General features: G+C 38.2%; 1 long non-coding RNA gene across 1 annotated transcript; it reads right to left on the reverse strand.

The window, feature by feature from the left end:
• Positions 1 to 821: 821 nt before the first annotated feature.
• LOC115413780 (uncharacterized) lies at positions 822 to 1709 on the reverse strand. Its single transcript, XR_003934514.1, has 2 exons — positions 1670 to 1709; positions 822 to 995 (listed from the first exon to the last, which is right to left on the reverse strand). It is a non-coding gene; the product is annotated as an uncharacterized LOC115413780 (long non-coding RNA).
• Positions 1710 to 11124: the final 9415 nt, after the last annotated feature.

The following is an 11124-nucleotide window of genomic DNA, read 5'->3' on the forward strand; positions in this document are numbered from 1 at the left end:
AATAATTGCCATGTGCAACGTTGAATAAGGTCGATTCACTTGTAAGGATCTCAAAACTGGTGTTCTGAAGCAGAGTTAAAAGTGATGAACAGACCTTTAAATACTCAAAGAGCTCAAAGGCCAACGTTTCCAGGTACAAGAACTAAGCCTGCGCTTGTTTTGGTGTTCAGTTAATGTCTCGTTGCAGTCAATCACCACATGCAAAAAGTACAACATTTACGGTCTGAGCCTCGTGCGTGAAGAGCATGCTACACATTCACCAAGACGGCCACATTGAGGCGCAGGCGTAGACCACAAACGCACATCACGCACATATTGTACATGCACTCACTCGTATACAAACACACAGAGCAGAAAATACAGGAAGTCGACTGTACAGGTTGTCGGCGGAGGCACGGTGACGCCTGGATTGGCCTCCTTGATTTGGCTGAGCTATGAATGCGAAGCAGCTGGAGAGTTTTTGGCTGAGTACAAAGGTACATAGTGGGTAAGGTATTTCGGCTGAGTAGTACTGCACTACGGTGGAGTACGATGTGTGTTTACAGTAGATGTGTCTGTGTAAATGTGTGTTTATGATGCTTTGTTTTTTTCCAAGCCTGTTGCTAGAGAGGGTCGCTGATCTGGATGATTCTGCAAAGCATGAACAGAAGCAAAGAGCTGCTACAACTAAGTGACTAACTGAGAACAAAAAAAAAAAATGTTGGAGGGATTTTTCAAGCAAAAATGACAAGAATTTGCTTCTTAAATGTTTTGTCCATTTGTTGTCCCTTTTTTGTCTTAGATCGGTGAAGCCTGTGAAACATCTTTAAGTTTTGGTCAAGTGGCTGCTGAAAAAGCACTCTGAAAAATGTCACAAAAGCTGTAATAAGTGGAATACTTTTACTTCTATTTTCTGACTGTTGGCAGTCTCGTGGCCGCTGATTTGGAATAATCATCAGGAATAACTTCAAAAATTGTCATCATCAAAAATTAACATCTGGTAAAATTTTAAAGGACTAATTCAGTGGTTTCCAAGCTTTTTTGGTTCATGACCCCATTTTAACATCACAAATTTCTGGCGATCCCCGAGATTCAAAATGGAGACTTTTTTTTTTTTGGCTAAATTTTATGTTTTGATCATGTAATAGTTTGCTATATGTTACAAATAAGCATTAATTTTAGACATTTAGACTATATAATGTAAATTTTTATTAGTAAGTTTTAATTTTACATTTTTTTAAATCATTATTAGAAATTTCAGGTGACCCCACGTGGGGTCCGGACCCCAAGGTTGAAAACCACTGCATTAACTGCTCCCAACGCCCCTTTTTACTTGTTTGTATAGTTTGTTCTTAAATCTTGTGCCACAAACATCTTAAACCAGTGTACACATCTGAATGAAGGGTTTAACCCAGTGGTTTCCAACCCTTTTGGTTCGTGAAACCATTTTAACATCACAAATTTCAGGCAACCCCAGACATTCAAAACAGACATTTTATTCGCTAAATTAATTTGTTTTTGATCGTGTAATAGTTTGCCATACTATGTTGCAAATAAACGTTAATTTTAGGCAACATTTAGGCAATATACTGTAAATTTTTATTAGTAATTTTTAATTTTTTATCAAACAACTACAGATTTGAGGTGACCCCACGTGGGGTCCCAACCCCAAGGCTGAAAAACACTGCACTAATTTTTCAGTCAAAACTCATGTTAGTTAATTCTAACTTACCATGTAGAATGTTTAGCGTCAAGATCTAGCGAGCACAAACAGCTGAAAGCTTGAAAGACTGGCGACGGGTAGTAGATAGAATAAGTAGGGGACTTATCTTAGGTGATAAGTCACTTGTTCCATTGGCAGATTTTTTTGCTTAATTCAAGCAAGTGAAAATTATCTCTGTAAGATTTTTTGAAATAAGATTTCCCAGATCTGTTGTCTATAAAATGAAGTTCTGATATCTCATTTACAAGTCACTTTTAGGTGATTCTGTCTTATTTTAAGTGTGATGAGATATTTTGGCTAGAAATGAGAAAAATACACTTAGTAAAATTGGATTTTTGCAGAGTAGGAAGCACTGCACACTAAACCACCTCATCGACATCCATCTCTTGGACACCTATTTACTGCTACAAATGTCAGATTCTGTTCATAGGAAATACACTGTAGTCAGGGAAATATTATAATTAGGCAGAGAAAGAAGATAACGAGGGCTAGTTTCATATTGGTCTAAAGCACAGTTCAACAGTGGCCCGGGGGCCAAAACCGGCCCGCCAAAGGGTCCAATCCAGCCCCTGGGATGAATTGTGAGATTCAGAAATTACACTGAAGATATGAACAATCAAGGATGTTAAAATCATTTTAAGTCAATTCAATCTCAAGTGGTCAGACCAGTAAAATACGATCATAATAACACTATAAATAAAGAAACCACAAATTTCTCTCTTTGTTTTGGTGGTAAAAGGTAAAAATTACACAAACATGTTTACATTTACAGACTAGCCTTTTACAAAAATTGTCAATAACCTGAAATGTCTTAAGAGAAGTATGTGGAATTGTATCAATATTCTGTCTCTTACTACAGGTTTTGTGTATTTGTAGATCCACTGTGATCTTATGCTGTGATGTATATGTATAAATGATAAACTGAGGTGTAATTTGTTAAAATTGCACTTATTTTTCTTCAGAATTTTTTAGGTTCATATTGTTCATGTTATGTTCCAAGGAACAGTTCGTAGATGTGAACATTTTCATTACGGAACATGACTTTTTTCACTCAAAACATAGCGAAAACTTTTGAGTGGACATATAAGTTCTATCCTATTATTTATATTATTTTAACTGGTCCAGCCCAATTTATAACATATTAGTCTGTATGTGGAACTGAACTAAATGAGTTTGACAGCCCTGGTCTAAAGCGTCTCTAATGTGGAAACAGCTGCAATATGTGTAAGATTAATTGTAGAACGGTAGATTTCAGAGAAAACTTACAGATGTGCTGCTGGTGTTTCCATTGTTAACTTATGGTTGATCTGTCACAGTGGCAGCCCCATGGCCTGTGAGTGGGCTGAAACCCGTGTCCTTTGTTCTCAGGCTCTGGGCCTGGTTCTGGTCGGAGTGACCGGGTGGACCATGGGTTTGTGGCCTGCTAGCTTAGCTGGTCTAGTTTTGTTTTGTTTCTAGTAATCATATTTTCATTTCATATTTATCATTTTTGCATCCTTAGAAATAGTTCCATACTGGGCCCACAGATCAAAAACATTTTGCATAGCTTAGTCTGTTCCTTTTTTCCTTTTTTACCTTACTGTTTGATGCTCACTCCATCTCATCACCAGAGTCCAGGCCTGACAGACAAACAGGAAGAGGGAGGTTCCCAAAGCTTTTATAGTAGAAGGCATCAGGAACTTACCAAGGGTGGCAGCCATCAGAGGGGAGTTTAGAGAGTTGGCCCCTAGTTCACCTTTAAAATGGTCTGAACTAGGTTTAAACTGTTGAGACTTTTTGGGGAGTAGTAAATAAAAGTACTGAAATGAGGTTTAGGTAAAGATAGCAGTATTATTCCAGTAAATGCTAATTGAAAGGTAAACTGAACATTTGTGGTTGGTTTTTTTGTGGGAGGGGCAACGGGTCTAAAAAGCTGCCCCTCGGGGGAGAAGTGTGGCTCTGCTGGAGTGAAGCAGGTGTCCCTTAGCCATGGGCTGAGCTTTATTTTCTGTGTTGAAGACTGATTTTCCTTATGTTTGGTCAAGCTGATTTTCATCAGTTAGTTTAGTGTTTTTTTTTTGTTAGTTTTTTTCCACTAACACAGCTGTAACGGCGATGTTACCTGCGCAAACACTAAATAAATCATACTACAGTGAAGATTATTCCAGCCTCCTGGTGTGTTTCCTCCTCCACTGGGCCAATCATCACATGATCCATGACAAATAGGAAACAGTACACTGAAGTGCATCCACAGAGTCCATTCCTTTGTTCATTTCAGAATCGCAGAATCATCCAGTATCAGCATCAGTCCATCAGGCTGTTCTTTTTTTTTTTTGCAGGTGTTAATTTCTGGACAATACTAAGGGCCTGTTCCTACATGACGACTGACGATGGATGTGACAGAAGCAGAGGTAGGGTGAGAATTTAGCGTGGCATCCTTAGATTTAGTGCATTAGACAAATAAGGCTTCCCTGGAAGGGACTGATGCAGCAACAGGGGGCACAAGGACAAGGTAGAAGGGGTACGACCAGGAAATCCAGCAGCAGTACTGCAGAAGTGCCCCCACCCATGAAGTGTGTTATTTGGTGTTGCCAAAGTCTCTGACAGTGTCATGAGTGCATACATTCTTAGGATGGAATCAAACCCCTAAGCTTGGCAGCATTATTTTACATGTCCTTCCTTTTAGGTCATTCAGGACCATGATTTTCATTTGATTGATTTTCACAAATACGTGTTTTGGGTGCAGCGTCGTGGTAGGCAGCACGTCAAGAGCAGGGCTTCAACACTAGCTACATGCATTTAAAAAAAAAAAGAGAATAGACAGCAGGGAGGTTGACTCAAACCACTGTGACCGCAGGGGACCACCACTGGAGGAGGAAATACTCCAGTGACAAATCAGGGGTAGTGATAGCACACACCCTGGGGGGATAAGAAGCTAATGACCGGTCAGGCCAGGAACAGATTGGCATTTCAAATCCTGACTGAAAACCAATCCCAGACCCATCAGTTGTGACTTAGAGCCGTAACTCCCTGCTGACACGGCCTGATGGAAATGGAGAGGGGAGTAGGGGCAAATAGATAGAGGAAGAGTGTGTTGAGAGACGAAAGATGGAGTAGAGGATGGAAAATAAGTCAAATCAAAAAGTATGGAAAGCATGGGGTAAGGGAGAAAGGGAAGAACAGAACTGAATAAGATTTCACTTAATGCAAAAATAAAACATTCCCACTCAGTTATCTTGTGTTTTTTCTCTGGTGGAAAAGAAAAATGTGTTCCCTATGTCAGCTGAACTGGAAACAACTAAGACAGTGTTTCCCAACCTTTTAGAGCCACGGCACATATTTTACATTAGAAAAATCACAAGGCACACCCCCGAACAAAAATGTCACAAAAAGTATACTTATTGAAATCTAATGCAAATCTAGTCTCACTTTCCTTCCTCAGTGTGAAACCTGGGCCTGTTTAGTTCAACACAAACTGATATTCTTGTAGGAATTGAAGATTCATTTAACAGAGGCATACGCCCCCCCCGCCCCAACCTGATCCGCGGGGTCTGCGCAACACTAGTGTGGGTGGGTTTATCACCAGAACACACAGCACTGGGGCTGGTTCACCTTCATTTTCACTTTGCAAAGGGAAACTGCTGTTGTAGAGTGGATCACTGGTGCGTGCAGTCGTACGTATCAATATCACGCCCCTTGCTTACAGAACCAATCAGGTGAAATCAGATAACACTGGTCAACAACAAATTTATTGTTTAAGTTTTTTGAGCTGATTTAGGATAATTTTGGTGTGCTGAATCCAAAAACCACATTAATTTTGCTCAATCAGGTCAACTTTCTGAACTATGCTACATATTGGCTTTTGAACATTTTTGCTTACATTTATGGGCATTTTCACATCATATGATACATAATTCTTTCATATTTCTTGCAATAAACGAGTTCTGAAGATTTTACTTTTGCCAATTTATGATTAATGTTTTTTTTTAATATTACAGGTGAATGAAATGGCTTTGACTAGAAGATCTTGCAAAAATAAGCCTGACGTATTCTGCTACATCTGCGGTGAATACACCATTGTACCTAACAGGAATCCTGTTAGAAAATGATTTTTTTCTCTTAAAACCTATTTTGGGTGAGAACTATATAAAAATCAACTGATAAAGTCAAAAAAATGTAATCAATTTTGTGAGAAGATCAAATTTTTCAAAATCAAATTAGCAAAAAAACCTGACCTGATTGAGAAAAACAGATGTCATTTTTGGATTTAGCGGTGCAAAATGGTCCCTAATTCAGTTGAAAAAACCTAGACAACTTGCAAAAAACATTTTTTTGTAACCCAGTGTAATCTGCCACGGCACACCTGAGGATTTCTCACAGCACACTTAAGTGCCGTGGCACACTGGTTGGGAAACACTGAACTAAGAAACAAGCACACAGAAAAGACTGAACAGAGAATCTGAGTCATGCGAGCTGTCAAAAGGATCCAACTTGCCCTCTCCTTATGTTGAACCCTCTACTTTCTCCTCCTTTTGGAATGCCGGTGAGCTGACGAGCGCTTGATATTTTGACCGAGAAGCTGCTTTGTTGTGGGCGGATGCTTGATTTTTGGAGCTTCATGCTGGGGCAAAAGAGGAGGGAGAACAAAAACGGAACAAACATCTACACGTACACAGCAAAACAAAACCCTTGGAAACACACTTGATACCTACACACACAGAATGGATGGAAAAGGTGGAGTTAGACTGCACATACACCCTCATGAACACAGGCAAAAATGAACGTAGAAAACAGACATAATCCAATCTCACGTACAGTAGATGAAGGCACTATTGCAAGCAAAGTCCAAGTACTATTTGTGACAGAAAACATCAACACCCTTTTCCCCCCTCCCTTGGGCTAGACCGGTCAGGGAAACATGTTTACGAAGGCATGAAGATTTTATGTTTAACACTAGAACTATCAGAGGCCACTATACACTGAAAACCGACTGAAAATATGAGGCTGTTGCAGCTAGGGCTGTTAGAAAATATCGGTTCTGCAATATATCGCGATATTTCATTTCACAATAGTGTATCGATATTAAAAAGTACTTTATCGATATTTTTAAGTATTTATTCAAATGCAGATATTGTTTAGGTTCATTTTTGTTTTTTGTTTTGTCTTTTTTGTTTATTTAATTTACTATTATTTAACACTTATTAAATTTATAATGTTAGTTACTTTGTTGGGATTACACAAAATACTGTTCTGATGTTAGTTCTGAACTAATAGAATATGAACATTTGAACAGGATCTGAAACTGTAATGTTTGTAAATAGAATTTCAGTTTGAACACAGGAAAATGTTGCGATATAGCATTAGATCCTGTTCTGATCAAATCAAAATTTGTTTAGTATTTGTGCAGATTTCTGGTGAAATTCAATTCTTAAAGGAAACAATCATTAAAAAAAAACAAAAAAACAACAAAAAACAAAAAAATTACCCTTTAAACAGTATGTGATATATCGTATCGTGATCCTAGTATTGTGATTTGTATTTCGCCGGATTCTTGCCGACACACAGCCCGTTGCAGCTCTAACAGGTGAAAATGTACTGTCATTGAATTAAGGTAAAGGAATGTTTCAAGTCATTACATACGTTTGTTTAATCATCAGTATTTTGGTCCTAATGGTCTGCTCTGTTTGAGTTAGTGGTCAGTGCAAATCGCTCTGAAATGACAGTGAAAATGAGTATTAGAAGAAAAATGTACATATTTGTGTGGATAGTAAACCAGTCTGTTATCCTCTAATGCAAACATACGGCTGTGGGCCAAAGCCGACCTGCCAGAAGTTCAATCTGGGATGAATTTGTGAAATGCAAAAATTACACTAAAGATATTAACAATCAAGGATGTCAGAATCATTTTAGTTCAGGACATTCAGACAAATATCTCATCTGGGTTTGAGCAGTAAAATACTATAATACGGTTACAGAGCAGTGTTTACATTTACAAACTATCCTTTCACAAAAATATGAACAAGCTCAGACGTCTTAAGAAAAGTGCAATTTTTGTTTCTCAAATTTTTTTTTTTCTGTTATTTTTTATTTTCTTCATATTTGTGTTTGTGTTTTTTTTTCCGGTTAACTGTGTTTGTGTTTTTTTCAAATTTCTCAAAATGACTTTAAATTGTAATGCACACGTGTTCATGATAAACTGAAATATAATGCTGTTCTAAATGCACATATTTTTTTTTTTTTTATGAAGAAAATTTTCTTTTTTTTTTTTGATGTAAACATTTTCTTAATTTAATTTTATTATTTTCACCCTAAAACACAGAGTAAAGTCTAGGGTTGAGATCATTAATTAAAGGTTATTCCTCTATTATTTCACTGGTCTGGCCCACTTTAGATCACACTGGGCTGTGTGTGGCCCCTGAAATCAAATGAGTTTGATGCTTTGGGAACCCGACTGACTCTGTTTTAGTCTGTTTTAGTAGTTTGTAATGTGGACGAATGAACAAGGAGGTTTTTAGAACTGACGTTGCACACCTGCTTGTTTCTTTGTTTGCTTTCTTATTAGTCACTATGTAACCTCACGTATCCTTCTCTGACTCCTTTTCACATCACCCTTTTTCCAACACAAGATGTTGCCGTCGATAAAAGCAGAAGGTGAGTTTTTTAAGCACTTTGCACAAACTCCTGTATCTACCTGTTTTTTCAGGCTTCTGGTTTTGTGATATGTGATTTAAAGTCAGAATGTTTAGAGCACAGGTGTCAAACATGCGGCCCGGGGGCCAAACCCATCCCGCCTAACCCTTGGGATGAATTTGTGAAATGCAAAAATTACACTGAAGCCATTGACAGTCATTTTAGTTCAGGTTCCACTTTCAGACCAATTCCATCTCCAGTGGGCAGGACTAGTCAAATGCTATCATAATAACATAGAAATAATGACAACTCCAAATGTTTCTCTTTGTAAATGTAAATATTTTCACGTATTTACACTAAAACAAACTATAATTTTGAAAAAAAAAAAGTGAATAACCTGAAATGTCTTAAGAGAAGTATGTACAATTTTAACAATATTCTGCCTGATATTCAATGTTTTGTGTGTTTGTAGATCCACTGTGATCTGTAAGTTATGATGAACATGTGGAAATGATAAACTGAGGCAGAATATTGTTAATATTCCACTTATTTTTTTCAGTTTGTTCATGTTATTCACATCTTTTGAAAGGATAGTTTGTAGATGTAAACCTTTTCATAATATAAATTTACTTTTTTCGCTCTAAAACAGAGAAAAGTTTGGAGTAGACATTATTTATGTATTATTATGTTATTATTTGACTGGTTCGGCCCACTACAGATCAAACTTAGCTGAAGGTGGAACTGAACGAAAATGAGTTTGACAGCCCTATATTAGAGAATGTTTCTCAAACTTTGCTAAACCGCTAACAGGACAGACACTGTGCATGTCCAGGCTGAAGCTTCATTAAAATGGAATGTTTAAACATAAACTGTACAAATGTGAACCCACCTATACAGGGATAACTGGATTTATCTTGGTTATATTTAACAATTACAGAACAACACAGTTCAAGTCCAAATCTGGGACTTCAATGTTCAATGACAGTCATGGGTACATTTCACCTGTTGATGGTTCTAGTGTTAAAGATGTTTTCTGTGTGTGTGTTTCTTTCACTGTCTCTTACATACACTCTAAAAAGACCACAGAAAGTCTGACTTGAACGGAGGAAATAGCTTGGGTTTGGTGTGTTGTCATCGAACTTTCCTGTCCGTCTACATTGAAGCAGGAAAAGCGATAATGATTCACCTCTGCCTCACTCATCACCATCTCCTCCTCTGTTTCCATATATTCCATTAGGGATGTAACGATATGAAAACTGCATATCACGGTTATTGTGACCAAATTATCACGGTTATCATTATTATCGTGGTATTGTTGAAATTGTGCTCAAAATGTTCAAAAGTACTAATACACAAACTGAAATAATTTAACCAAGTTGTATTTAAAAAAAAAAACAAAAAATAATCGGCACAATGTCCCTTCTGTTACAGAAACATTCAATATTAACCCTTAGTGGTCTGAGCCTATTTTGTCCGTTTTTCAGTCCTTTTGATTTTGCCTTTATACTATAGAAACAAATGTTTACTATACCCATGTTTGGGATCTGTTTTTTCAGCACAACTTCATCTATATCATCTGTCTATTATTTTTTTCACTTTAACCTACTAAAAACATAAAAGGCCAGAAAACACAAAAAAAATATAAAATCTGATTTGAAAATGTATATAATTTATTGCATAAATACACACAGATGCTTAACGAACCTTTTCAAAGACTTTAAAAGTGAATATTGGTTCCAAATATTAGGCACAGACAATTAAAATTGTAATAAATTAAAACTATACTCAAATATTTGACATAAAAGCAGATCTTTACATCGGGTTTTTTCCCCTAAAAGTGCGGTAATCAAACACAGTTATCATGAGAATTAGAATTTAAACGGTAATACTATCTGTTGGCAATTTTACCGTGGTTTATCGTTACATCCCTATATTCCATGTACTCTTAAACATCAGTACAGGTGATTGATTAATTCAGTGGTTCACAGTGTAATGAAGAGGGAAATATTTCATCTGTGTGCACTTTTCTGTGTGTCCTCAGTTTGTGTAGGTGTGGACCTTTTGGAAGTGAATAACAAGTGGCTGCGACAACACATGCATGACCTTGACGTCCACATTTGCTGTGGGAGGGGGAGGCGAGTGCTGCAGAGAAAGGTGAAAGAAGGCGTTCCGCTGCCGAGAAACAATCTAGCCCAAGGGTTAGTTAGACGCACAAACGAGTACACACATGCAGCATGCACACTCGACACACACACTGTCATTTGTGCACTCACACCACGGACCCCTCCCCTTCCCACAGGCAGCAGACAAGGCAGTACATTCAGGGGAACACAGAGTCAGTCCCTTCAGAAATCCATCGGATCCTCCTCTGCGAGGCCGTGATTCGTAATGGTCCTGCCTCCGCCTTTGGACGGTGTCCCATCACTTTCAGGTTTTGCTTCCGGGCCCGGGTGCTCCCTGACTCCCCTTCAGGTGCACCCCAGGGGTCACTGGCGGGGGGGGTAGAAGTCGTCGTCGAAGCCGCAGAAGCCTTCGTCCACGCCCTGATCGTAGCGCTGGTAGGTGGAGGCGTGCACTTCGTTCTCCCTGGCCGTGATCTCCAGTGTGCTGTTCCACATGCCGTAGCCAAAGTAGATGAGAACACCTGGAACAGCACACACACACGTCAGTACACACAAACACATACACAAATCAACAGCTTCAAGTCACTATTGACTAAGACAGGGCAGTCAAACACATTTTAGTTCAGTTCCACATTCAGCCTAATAGATCTAAAGTGGGCCGGACCAAACATAATATAAATAAGGATAAGA

The sequence above is a fragment of the Sphaeramia orbicularis genome, chromosome 22, assembly GCF_902148855.1.
Source record: "Sphaeramia orbicularis chromosome 22, fSphaOr1.1, whole genome shotgun sequence".
Classification (NCBI taxonomy): Eukaryota; Metazoa; Chordata; class Actinopteri; order Kurtiformes; family Apogonidae; genus Sphaeramia; species Sphaeramia orbicularis.